This window comes from Myotis daubentonii, chromosome 13 (assembly GCF_963259705.1).
Source record: "Myotis daubentonii chromosome 13, mMyoDau2.1, whole genome shotgun sequence".
NCBI lineage: Eukaryota > Metazoa > Chordata > Mammalia > Chiroptera > Vespertilionidae > Myotis > Myotis daubentonii.
Genome location: NC_081852.1, coordinates 5,199,747 through 5,212,886, shown reverse-complemented (window position 1 = coordinate 5,212,886; position 13,140 = coordinate 5,199,747). Strand labels below are relative to the sequence as shown.

The 13,140-nt window shown below is 42.3% G+C and overlaps 1 protein-coding gene and 1 pseudogene across 2 annotated transcripts in view; both read right to left on the bottom strand.

The window, feature by feature from the left end:
- Positions 1–13,140, bottom strand: part of SHLD2 (shieldin complex subunit 2) — a 135,168-nt gene that overhangs the window by 90,996 nt on the left and 31,032 nt on the right. The gene's annotated exons all lie outside the window — the stretch shown is intronic.
- On the bottom strand, positions 5,728–9,560 carry LOC132214624 (beclin-2-like; annotated as a pseudogene).

Below are 13,140 nucleotides of genomic sequence, written 5' to 3'. Positions count from 1 at the left end.
TCCCCAGTTGGGACGTGTATGAGGATTTAAAAAAAAAAAGAGTGCTGGACTTAGTTTTGGCATACAGTTAAGTTACTGGCAATCAAGATTTAATTTTGCCACACAGTTGAGTTACAATTTAATACTTTGAAAACTTGTTGTAAGCCTTGTTAGTGTGGATTTAGATAGGTCTTTAGTCTATGTTAACCCTACTCAAGGTCTCTAGCCAATACCCCATGTATGAAATAGTGTCTGCACTTTGTATAGTAGAAATACAAGTTATTTCTAGCACTGTGTGAACTCCTGGAATTGTTCAACATACTAATTTTCCCTGTGGCTTTCCCTAGTATTGTGGAGTTTCATACTTTGCATGTGCAGATGAGTATTCAACAAAAGATTCTACAGAACCCTTCCAGAGATCTCCAGAGATCTTTCAGTTCTGTAGATTTCTGTACTGGAGTGCCCTTTGCTCCAGTTTTCTACTCCACACATTCCAGTTGCCTTAGCTTCTCCAAAGCCTCCTCGGCTCTGGGTTCCCTTACTCTGTGCTGCAATCTAGAAACTGCCCACACGCAGTTGTAGCACTTATCTCATTGGTTTCCTTCACTCAAGGACCGCCATCCTGGACACAGACAACAGGTGCTGAAGGCCTGGGAGGGGGTGAGGCAGGGGAGAGGACTGGAGGGGGTCAATGGGGGAAGAAAGAGGACAGATGTAATACTTTCAACAATAACGAATTTTTTTAAAAAGGGTCACCATACTGCACTGACTATTGTCCAATGGCTGAAGAAAGTTTTTCATACATTTAATCCTGTTTTCTAGTTGTTTACAGTAGGAGGGGACTTTTTATAGCACTGATCCTCCATGGGCACATGTATTGTTTTTACAGTATCTTTTGTGTTATTTTTTAGGGGTGGTCTAAATTAAAATGCACATATTGGAAAGTTTTTTAGGTTCTGGTCAAAATGGTGATGTGGGTAATAAATGTGGGACTCACCGCCTCCCACAACAACATCAAAATTACAACTGAAGTACAGAACCACCACCATTCAGAAACACCTGAAATCTAGCTGAACAGAAGTCCTACAACTAGGCAATTATAAAAGAAACACATTGAGACTGGTAGGAAGGCACAAGACGCTGGGTGGAATCATGGAACGGGCTGGTCCCACTCCCAGTGTGGTGGTTTAAAATTGGGAGGGATATTTTGGCTGTGAAGGTTCCCTGAGGAGTGAAGGGTCCCTGCCCCACACAAGACCCCCAGCCCAGGGTTCCAGTCCCAGGAAGAGAAGTCCTCACAACTTCTGGCTGTAAAAACCTGGGGGGATTGTGACATGGAGGCTGCTGGACCCATGCAGTTCGTCTTAAAGGGCTCACTCAGCCTCATTCCCTGTGAGCTCCAGCGTTGTGGCAGCAGCTTGAAAGGAACTTGGGACATTTGGGGAGGAACTAACTAGCCTGGAATCAGAGTGAGAGCTGAAGGGGTAGGAGGGGCACCATATCTGAATCTCCATCAACCTGGCTCCCACTTTCGCTCTGCCCTGATGATGCCCTGAGACCCTGCTTCTCTACCTGCAGGCTGTACAAGCCAGTTCATTGGCTTTTCCATAAAACTGGCCTCTTTGCCTCATGCGCTGGACTTTCCTAGAGTCTCTCAGAGAAACAGCAGCTGGCCTCAGCATGCCCCGTACCTCTCAATAAGTGACCTAATTCCGGCACTAGCAGCAGCCCACCTTGGTTCATAGCTTGGCCTCTCCTGGGCACTTTCAACCCCAACACAAGTAGCACCCCTCTGCAGATTTCTTTGTAGCTCATGCTGGGTGGCCCTGGGCAGGGCACAGGCAGTAGCTGACTTTGCATTTCCTGGGAGGCTCCAGAGCTAGTGCACCTGGTGGTCAGCTTCAACCATGCCAGAATAAAAACCCTACCACATTCACAAGTGACCCACTCAAGGGGCAGACTTGATGAGCAAAAAGGCCCACATTGAAGCAAGTCCTGTTCCATAGGATCAGCTCCTGAGTAGATGCTCTTCTGCTGTAGTCTCAGACGATCCTCACAACTGATTGGCCTGGGGGTCAATCCCGCCCAGTGATGCTAATATCAACTAAGGCTCAACTACAGCAGGACAGAGTACACAGCTCACACAGGGGCACACCTGGAGTGCCCAGCTCAGGTGACTGGGGAGGTTGAGCCACTGGACCCTACAGGACACCTACTACACAAATCCACTCTACCCAGTCTGGAGATGTAGTAGCTCTACCAAATACACAGAAACAAATACAGGGAAACAGCCAAAATGCAAGACAAAGAAACATGTCACAAATGAAAGAACAGGACAAATCTCCAGAAAAATAAATAAATAAAATGGAAGCAAGAAAACTACCAGATGCAGAGTTCAAAACAATGGTTATAAAAGAACCTGGTGATTCTCTGAGACTCCACCCCTCCCTACCTGCAGGCTCATCCAAGTCTTTTCCAGCGGCTTCTCAGAAATGAAGGACACTCTAACTGAAATAAAGAACGATTTACAGAGACTCAACAGTAGCGTACAGGATGCCGAGAATCAAATCAATAATTTAAGCCCTAGCCAGTTTGGCTCAGTGGATAGAGCGTCGGCCTGCATACTGAAGGGTCATGGGTTCGCATCTGGTCGAGGGCACGTACCTTGGTTGTAGGCTCGGTCCCTGGACCAGGTCAGGGTGCCGTCTATGCGTCTTTCTAACATTGATGTTTTCCTTTCTCTGTCTCTCCCCCTCCCTTCCACTCTCTAAAAATCAATGGAAAAATACCCTCAGGCAAGGAGTAGCAAAAAAAAAAAAAAAAAAAAAAAAAAAAAGCATTTGGGCCCTGGCCAGTTTGCCTCTGAGGTTAGAGCATCAGCCCACTGACCAAAGGATTGTAGGTATGATTCCCAGCCCTGGTTGAGGAGCAAGCAAAAAGACAACCAATCAATGTTCTCTCTCTCTCTCTCTCTCTCTCTCTCTCTCTCTCTCTTTCTCTCTCTCTCTGTCTCTTTCTCTCTTTCTTTCTCCCCCTCCCTCCCACTCTCCCTAAAAAAAAAAAATCAATGGGAAAAAAATATCCTCAGGTGAGGATTTAAAAAAACTGAATTTGGAATATAAGGAAGCAAAAAACACCCAATCCAAACAGAAAAAAAAAAAAAAATCAATCCAAAAATATGAAGATAGTGTAAGAAGCCTCTGGGACAACTTCAAGGGTGAACCAACATTCACATCATGGGGTTGCTGGAAGCAGTAGAGAGGGAGCAAGAAGTTGAAAACCTATTTTAAAAAATAGTGACAGAAAACTTCCCCTACCTGGTGAAAGAAATAGATATATAAGTCCAGGAAGCAGAGTCCCAAACAAAATGAACCCAAAGAGGCCTACACCAAGATACATCATAATTAAAATGCCAAATGTTAAAAACAAAGAGAGAATCTTAAAAGCAGCAAGAGAAAAGCACTTAGTTACCTACAAGGAAGCCCGTAGGACTGTCAGCTGATTTCTCAATAAAACTTTGCAGGCCAGAAGGGAATGGCAAGAAATATTAAAAGGGAAAGGACCTATAACCAAGATTACTCTGCCCACCAAAGCTATCATTTAGATTTGAAGGTCAGATAAAGAGCTTCCTAGACAAGAAAAAGTTAAAGGAATTCATCACGACCAAACCAGTATTACACGAAATATTAAATTGTCTTCTTTAAGAAGAAGAAGAAAAAAGATCGAGAATATGAACAATAAAATGACAATAAATACATTTCTATAAACAATTGAATCTAAAAATCAAAATAAACAGATAAGCAGAGCTGAAACACTCATAGATACAGAGAACATTTTAACAGTTGCCAGGTGGGAGGGGTATAGGGGGATGGGTGAGAAAGGTGAAGGGGTTTAGAAGTACAAATTAGTCATAGCCCATGGGCACAGACAAGAGACAGGTGGAGGCCTGGGATGGGGTGGGAGATGGGGAGAGGGGGTCAAACAGGGGTAGTAAAATAGGAGACATCTTAATACTTTCAACAATTTTTTAAAAAATATGCATCTTCGCCCAGCTGGTGTGTCTCAGTGGTTGGAGGTCATGGTTCCATTCTCAGTCAGGGCACATGCCCAGACTGTGGGCTCAGTCCCCCATGGGGGGCATGAAGGAGGCAGCCAATCAATGAGTCTCTCTTATCATTGATGTTTCTATCTCGCCCTCTCCTTTTCCCTCTAAAAATCAATAAAAATATTTTTTAAAAACACATCTTGAAGCTATTACAACCAATCTTGAAATGAGTATACTAATTAAGTGTATAAAATGTATGAGAGTTTAATTCCATTTCTCTCCTTTTGTATTCTCATAGTTTTAAACTCTACATCTATTTTGCTGTAAACCCCACATATGTTAATGTTTTTGCTTTAAATAGCATTATTCTATGTGTATGTGTATTACAGATGAAATTACAAAAAAATTCTCTATATTTATGCAGATATTTACCATTTCTGGTATTCTTCATTATTTTCTACAGATCCAAGGTTCCATTTGGTCTCTGTAGCCTTTTTTTTCCTCATTGAAGAATGTATAGAAATTTATTTAAAGTTTCTCAGCGATGAAAGGAGAGGGAGGTTGACAGTAAACATCACAGCAAAACCTTAAAAATCTATGAATATCCTCCCTCCTAAAGTTCTACTACATATACCAGTGGCCAATTACTTTTATTCTCTCATAAAAAAAACTGAAGAGCTGCCGGAAGCCGGTCCATCTTTGCTGCTTGACAGTCGCTACAGGGAAGAAACATCTTCACAGCATATGTTTCAAGGGACCTCGCGTATATGGCATATGTTTGATCCCCCTCTTAGCACTATGTGTTTTAACCAGGCCCACCTCCCTGAGAAAGGTTGTTTCCCCAGGTGGGGATTTTTCCCTGGAGTTAGGGATTAACAGGACTAAGGAAGGGAATAAATCAGTAAAACCCCTTAACTAAGTGCCAGGCGGGTAGTTAATCACCTTAACTACAAACAATCATGCTTAAGCTACATAATCTTTACTTAGGATAATCTCCTTCAGTTACTTCCTTGTAGCTTAACAGAACAGTAGAGTAGTGACCTTGGAATAGTATGGTTAGGATTAAAATCAAATGGTATAAATACAGATGTAACAGGAGAATAAATAGAGAACCTGGCTGGAGAACCTGGCTAGAGAACCTGGCTAGAACACTTGGCTGGAGAACCTGGCTGGAGAACCTGGCTAGGCTGATCAACTGAACACTGTCTCTGTGTCATTCCTTCTTCGCCAACTCCGTCCACACTGTTGGGAACCCCTGGACCTGCTGGGGCAAGACCCCAACAAAGACCTACACATTTTTCTTTACCTCCCTCTCCCCTCTCATACCCACCCTCAGTTCTTTCCCTCTACAACCCTTTATCCCATCACCTTGTAATTTAAACTTTGTTGTCATTTTGAATTTGCTTGTCCAGGTGGGGAAGAAGGGAAGAGGAAAGTACAAGGAAGAACAAAGTTGTGCTGGGCAAGACATCAATGGCTTTCAGTTTGCTCTGGGCAGTATTTTCATTCCTCTTAATGTGTGTATGGCTATTCATTATTAAAATTATAAACCTCTTATATTCTTCAGTTTTACATTTGATCTGCTAAGACTTCCACAAATAAAATATTTTAATGCAAGAAAATATCCCTCTCCCTCATTTAAAAAAAAATTTTTTCCCCCCACAATACCGTAAGGAGACCAAGCAAGACTCCACTTAAAATATCTAAGCATGATCTTGAGTGCCTTTGTCTAGCTCCTCCATGTTCAGGTTGGTTCTGATGGAATAGAATTCACCACTGGCTCCAAGATCTTCTATCAGGCTCTTGTCACATGGATCCTGTAGGACATGCAGAGACCCAGCTTACCTTTCTCAGCTTTTTCCTTGAACTGCTAGGAAATCCATCATCGTCTGGTCAAACTTGTTGTTATGCAAGAGAGCATGCTGGCCCACCTGGAGTGGCTCTGTTAGTTGAGCATCATCCCATGCATTGAAAAGTTGCCAGTTCTATTCCCAGTCAGGACACATAACTGGATTGTGAGTTTGATCTCTAGTTGAGGAGCAACCGATCAATGTTTCTCCCTCAAATCGATATTTCTCTCTCTCTTGTCTCTCTCTCTCTCTCTCTCTCTCTCTCTCTCTCTCTCTCTCTCTCTCTCTCTCCTTCCTCCCTCCCTCCCTCCAAGTATGTCCTCAAGTGAGGATTAAAAAGAGAGAGAGAGAGAGAGAAAGAAAGAGAGAGAGAGAGAGAGAAAACTCTGCCCCCCTGGTACAGAACAAGGTGGAGTCCTCTGTTAAAGACTTCAGATAGGAGTGGTTTCCACAGGGGATGAGTTGCTCCAGACCAACTGTGTTAGACAGGGCCAGGGACAGCAAGACTGTCTGCCCCCAGGCTACACTAATCTCACTCCAGAACATGGGGAGAGTTGGGAGGCAGTTCAATCTGAAGTCATTAATGATGGCAAAGGGTCATCATCATGGTGGCTCTCAAACATTGACTTGAAGGCGCTGGTTTTCTCCAGCCAGGTAGCAGTCTGGGGGTACCACAGCCAGTTCTCCACACTCCTCAGATCGTCATGCAGTTCCGGTTGTTGCCACTGCAGTTTGCTATGGTCCCATGGCACTGCCTCTCCTGCTAGTCCAGAGTCTTAGTCTCTGCCTGGGCTGCCTCCAGAGTCATAGCTGCTCTATCTTGGTTGTCCACCTTCTCCAGCTCCTGGACCAGCCTCGCTTCCTCCAACCCACATCCTTCAGCTTCTTCTCAGTGTCTCCCTCTCGTCCTCACTTATTCTCTCCCTAGTCTCCAAACCTGGTTCTCTTTTGTCTTTAGCTCATGAAACTTATTTTAGCATTTCTTGGCAGTCGTGGTCTGTTAGAAACAAGTTCTTCACTTTTTAATCTATTTTAAAAATCTTTGTTTTGCCTTTATTTTTGAAGGCTATTCCTGCTGGATAGAGAATTCTAGGTTGACAAGTTGTTTTTTCCTTTTATCACCTTTATGGATACCATTCCATTGTCTCTAATTCTCTATTTTTTCAGATGAAAAGTTTGCCATAATTCCAATTGTTATTTCCATGATTTAATGTGTTCTTCTCTTGCTTGTAAGATTTGCTCTTTAGTTTTGAGCAGTTTGATTAGGATTTGACTAATCTGGAATTTTTTATTTCTTGGTTTGTTTTTATTTCATTTTGCATTTAATCTGCTTGGGGTTTGTTGAACTTCTTAAATTTGTGAGTTTATGTCTTTCATCAATTTTAGAATTTCTAAACTATCGTCTCCTCAAGCATGTCTTCAGCCACATTCTCTCCTCTCTTTCTAAAACTCCAAATACACAGATGTTATACTATGTATTCTTATCCCATAGATCTTGGAGCATCAGCTAGTGTCAAAAGGTAAGAAAGTACATCTCATTCTCTCTCTCTCTCTCTCACACACACACACACACACACACACACACACACACACACGCATGTGCACGCTGATGAGGATATGCCAAAGAAGCAAAGGAACCAAATGAAAGAGCTCCAAATGGCCAACTATGAATAATTTCACAAACAAAATAAATTAGTAATTGTATTATAACCCCAAATATAAAGTAAATATCCATGAGTCAATACTGTTATAAACAATAATTGAATAAATAAATACACACAGGAGAAGAGACAAACCTCCTTCACAGAATTCCAAATAATTTATGTAGATACTCCACCTTCGAGGAGGGAGAGCATAACTACTCACAGTGACTTCCTTCCAAAGAGTACATATGGAATGTAAAGAAAGAATGAAAGAGAAACTTTACAGTTAAGGAACTTTACAAACATTACCCTGACCAGGTGATCAAGGTCAACATCAACACTGATAAGTCATATTGACAATCTACCCTTAATATAATGTACTGAAAATGGCACTTAATTCTGTGGTCCTCCTCTGAAAAACCAAAACCCCATGAAAAAATACCAATAAGGGACATTCTATAAAATGCCTGAACAATACTCCTCAAAACTGTCAAAGTCATCAAAAACAAGGGAAGTATGAGAAACTCATAGCCAAGAAGAACTTATGGACACATGACATTAAATGTAGTGTGGAACCCTGGTTGGGATCCTGAAACAGAAAAAGGACATTATGTAACAACAAAGGATAGTGCATAAAGTATGAACTTCAGTAAAAAATAGTGTATCAATATATCCCACACCCAGGATATATTGGTGTGGGGTATATGGGAACTCTCTGTACTATTGAAACCAGACAACCAAAGGGTCCGGGCTGCCTATTGCTACTTGAGCTAATTAAGCAGAGACAGGGTTGAATTATATATGAGCGTTTATTCCAATAATGCAGGCAGTATGGGAGAGCAGCAGGTCATCTCTGAAAATCTGCTCTGTACCTGCACATAAACCAGCTGTTTATATTGGGTAGGACAAAGATTACATGGGAAAGTAGGTAAAAGGAATAAGAATGGGTATAATGGCTCAGATTACAGGCAATGAGGGAAGGACTCCATTGTTTGGGCAATAAGGTTGTTCATCTTTCCATGTTTGTGGACCACATTTCAAGGTTGACTCTAACCCAGGGGCATATAGCTCCCAGCCAGATTAGAATGTGCTTTCTTTAATCAGAACAAAACAATCATGGTTAACAGAGCATGATTAATACTTACTATTACAGGTAGTTCCCAATATCTTATTTCTGTCCCTAAAACTATCTTTGCCAATTTCCTTTAAAAAGAAATAGAAAACAACTGGGAGTCTTCCATAACTGAAAGCCTCCAGTGCCTCTGGTAGGTTTCTCTCAGCTCTCCTGCTCACTCCACCCTTCCTCAACCCCGCCCGGTGAGGGTGGCTGCTGTGCATTTGGGGGAAGTTCCATGTATCTCAGGTAGGATCTCTGTCAACTCAACTTCCCTGGCCCTTACTCTACTCAACCACCGCGAGGGCATTCAGTAACCTATGCATAAGAGCTGGGGGCTGACTGCAGACTTGCCCTTTAATGGAAAGGGAAAGGGGGGGGGGGGGAGGCTATTCAGGATTTTAGCCAGCCCAAGTATGGCCATTACAAGTCCGTTGAATGTTTGGCTGATGCCTCTTCCATGGACTGTTCTTTCCCACAGTAGCCATCAGTTTCTTCTCTGCTAAGAGCATTTCATTACTTTCTGCAGTTTAGTTTATTTAGGTTTTCTTGTGTCCTCAGCTCTTGGAGGTTTTTTTTTAAAATGACTCTTATTTGGCTTCTGTTGGATTGCAGGGTGAGAATGGCACTATCTTATAATAACTTTGTACATCTGAAAAAGCAGAATTCTTCCCCAGACTTTTGATGGTTCAATCCCCCAGTACATTAAGGTCTCTACTCAAATATCATCTCTTCAAAGATGCATTCCCTGATCACACCATCTAAAAAGTCTCCTTTCTGTGCGTTCCATATATCCACACCTCTGGTTCTATTTTGTCCGTCAGTTTATTTTGTTCATTGCATTCTACATGTAAGTGAGATCCTGTGGTATTTTTCTTTTTCTGACTAGTTTATTTCACATAGCATACATAACCTCCAGGTCCATACATGCTGTTGCAAAAGTTGTGTTTCAGCTCCAGACCCCGGAAAGCAGCAAGGCCAAGCAGAGGGACACCAGGCCACAGCTGACATCAGGACCAGCAGTGATGACTAATGACCCCCGTGGCACTGGCCAATCAGTGGAGACTACAACCCTGAAAGGACACACCTGGAAAGCTGATTAAGATTCTATTGAGATCCTCCCCTGGGACCTCCCCTAAAATTCCCAGCCTTAAAAATGCTTAGGATGGAGGACCCAGTGCAGATCTCTCTGGGGCACGCCCTCTCCTTTGCCCACCCCCTGCTTTCCCCAGTGCAAGCGCTCTCTCTCAAGCATGCCCAAGTCCTTGCTCCTCTCCTTCGCCCCGTTACTTATACCCTTGATTTCTTTCTCCCAAGTTCCAAGGGCCCTTTTTTGCCTCTGTAACTAGTTTCCTGAGTCCACACAGCCCAGCTGGCTCACTTCCATGTCTCACTTCTTTTACCTCTGCAATTTTCTAAATAAGCTTTTGCTTGTTTTTGAAAAAAATAAAAGTAAAAAGTCTCCTTTTTTTAGGAGGACCTAAAATACAATCTTTCCAAATAACAGGAGTAGTATACATGAATGATACTATTTCTGTCAAATTTACATCACAAGTATAGCATATAAGTGTTCTAGGCCAGTGGTCGGCAAACTGCGGCTCGTGAGCCACATGCGGCTCTTTGGCCCCTTGAGTGTGGCTCTTCCTGAGCCTTAAGTTCATAACAATGTACCTACCTATATAGTTTAAGTTTAAAAAATTTGGCTCTCAAAAGAAATTTCAATCGTTGTACTGTTGATATTTGGCTCTGTTGACTAATGAGTTTGCCAACCACTATTCTAGGCAGAAAAGTACCTAGAGGGGAAAAATATTTGCAAAATATATCTGAAGATTATCTAGAGTCCAGAATATATAAAGAACTCCTACAACTCAACAACAAAAAGACAAATAACCCAATTTAAACATGGACAAAAGAGTTAACATTTCTCCAAAAGAGACATTCAAATGGCCAACAAGAAAGATGCTCAGTGTCATTAGTTATTAGGGAAATGTGAATGAAAACCACTATGAGATACCAGTTTACACCTATTAGAATGGTCATAATAACAAATTTTTAAAGGAAAATAACAAGGGGTGGCACAGATCTGGAGAAATTGAAGCTCTTGAAATTTGCTGGTAGAAATGTAAAATGGAGCAGCTGCTGTGGAAAACAGTTTAACAGTTCCTGAATAAGTTAAACATAAAATTACCACAGCAATTTCACTCCTAGGTATATACCCAAAAGAACTGAAAACAAGATTCTCTGGAGCATTTGAGATCTTTTCCCCTGATATATGTCATCAGTTTGACTCAAACTCTTATAAAAAAATTTTTTAAAAGAATTGAGTCCTGCTGGTAGCTCAATGGTTCAGCATCAACCCATGAACCAAGAGGTCACAGTTCAATTCCCAGTCAGGGCACATGCCCTGGTTGCAGGCTTGATCCCCAGTAGAGTGTGTACAGGAGGCAGCCGATCAATCATTCTCTCTTATTACTGACGTTCTATCTCTTTCCCTCTCCCTTCCTCTCTAAAATCAATAAAAATACCTTTAAAAGAATTGAAACAAGTGTTCAAACAAAAACTTGTACACAAATGTTCACAGCAGCACTATTCATAATAGCTGAAAAGTAGAAATAACGAAAAGTCCATCAACTGGTGACTAAATAAAAAAAATGGACTATGATCTGCACAATGGAAATCCACATTATGCAAAGGGAAAATATCTGACTCAAAGGCCACATATTGTATGATTCCATTTAGAGAAAATATCCAGAGAAGGCAAATCCACAGAGACAGAACGCAGAGCAGCGGCTGCCGGGGCGGGAAAAGAAGGAATAGGAAATGGCTGCTTCTTTGATATGAGCTTTCTTTTTGGAGTGATGATCAAGTTCTGGCACTAGATAGTGGTGATGGCGGTGCAACACTGTAAATGTATTTAATGATACTGAATTATACACTTTTAAAATGGTTAATAAGTTTTATATGTATTTCACCACAATAAAAAATGAGTAGAGAAGAAGCAAGATGGCGGCATAGGTTAACGACGGAGTTTGCTGCCTAGAACAACCACTTCAAAAGTGAAACTAAAAGACGGAATGGACATCACCCAGAACCACAGGAACGCTGACTGAGTGGAAGTCCTACAACTAGTAGGAAAGAGAAACCCATACCGACACTCAGAGGAGGCGCAGTGCTGAAGTCAAATACTGAGGTGCAGACTGCATGCAGAGCGGGCTGAGGGCGTGGTTGGCGTTTTCAATCGGGAGGGAGTCTCAGGCTCTGAGCTCCAGATCCGGACGAGTCTCTAGGGACCCAGACTCAAACGGGAGAAGCGGGACTGTCTGGCTTCGGTTGGAGCAAGTGCAGCTTTCTCTCCGAGGTTTGCAGCGGTTGCTGGGACTCAGAGAGGCAGAGCCCCTGGGGACAGGATTGAGAGCAGCCATAACTGCTCTCTCCGGCCCACCCTGTTGATCCCGTGCGACCCACCAGCCCCGCCCAAGCCCTGCACAAAGGCATTTGCTGGATAACCTCAGGCAAACACCAGATTAGCACCTCCCTAGAGGACAGACGTTCTCTCACTGCAGACACAGCTGATTCTCACAGCAACTTGGCCTGGAGGTCAAATCCCCCCTAGTATTAGCTACAACAATCAAGGCTTAACTACAAGACTGCGCACAAAGAAGACTAGGGGGTGCACGAAAAAAGCATAACAAAATGGGGAGACAAAGAAACAGGACAAAATTGTCAATGGAAGATATAGAGTTCAGAACCACACTTTTAAGGTCTCTCAAGAACTGTCTAGAAGCCGCTGATAAACTTAATGAGATCCTCGAGAAATCTAATGAGACCCTCAATGTTGTGATAAAGAACCAACTAGAAATTAAGCATATACGGACTGAAATAAAGAATACTATACAGACTCCCAACATCAGACCAGAGGAGCGCAAGAATCAAGGCAAAGATTTGAAATGCGAAGAAGCAAAAAACACCCAACCGGAAAAGCAAAATGAAAAAAGAATCCGAAAATACGAAGATAGTGTAAGGAGCCTCTGGGACAGCTTCAAGCGTACCAATATCAGAATTATAGGGGTGCCAGAAGATGAGAGAGACCAAGATAGTGAAAACCTATTTGAAGAAATAATGACAGAAAACTTCCCCCACCTGGTGAAAGAAATAGACTTACAGGTCCAGGAAGCGCAGAGAACCCCAAACAAAAGGAATCCAAAGAGGACCACACCAAGACACATCATCATTAAAATGCCAAGAGCAAAAGACAAAGAGAGAATCTTAAAAGCAGCAAGAGAAAGAAACTCAGTTACCTACAAGGGAATACCCATACGACTGTCAGCTGATTTCTCAACAGAAACTTTGCAGGCCAGAAGGGAATGGCAAGAAATATTCAAAGTGATGAATACCAAGAACCTACAACCAAGACTACTTTATCCAGCAAAGCTATCATTCAGAATTGAAGGTCAGATAAAGAGCTTCACAGATAAGGAAAAGCTAAAGGAGTTCATCACCACCAAACCA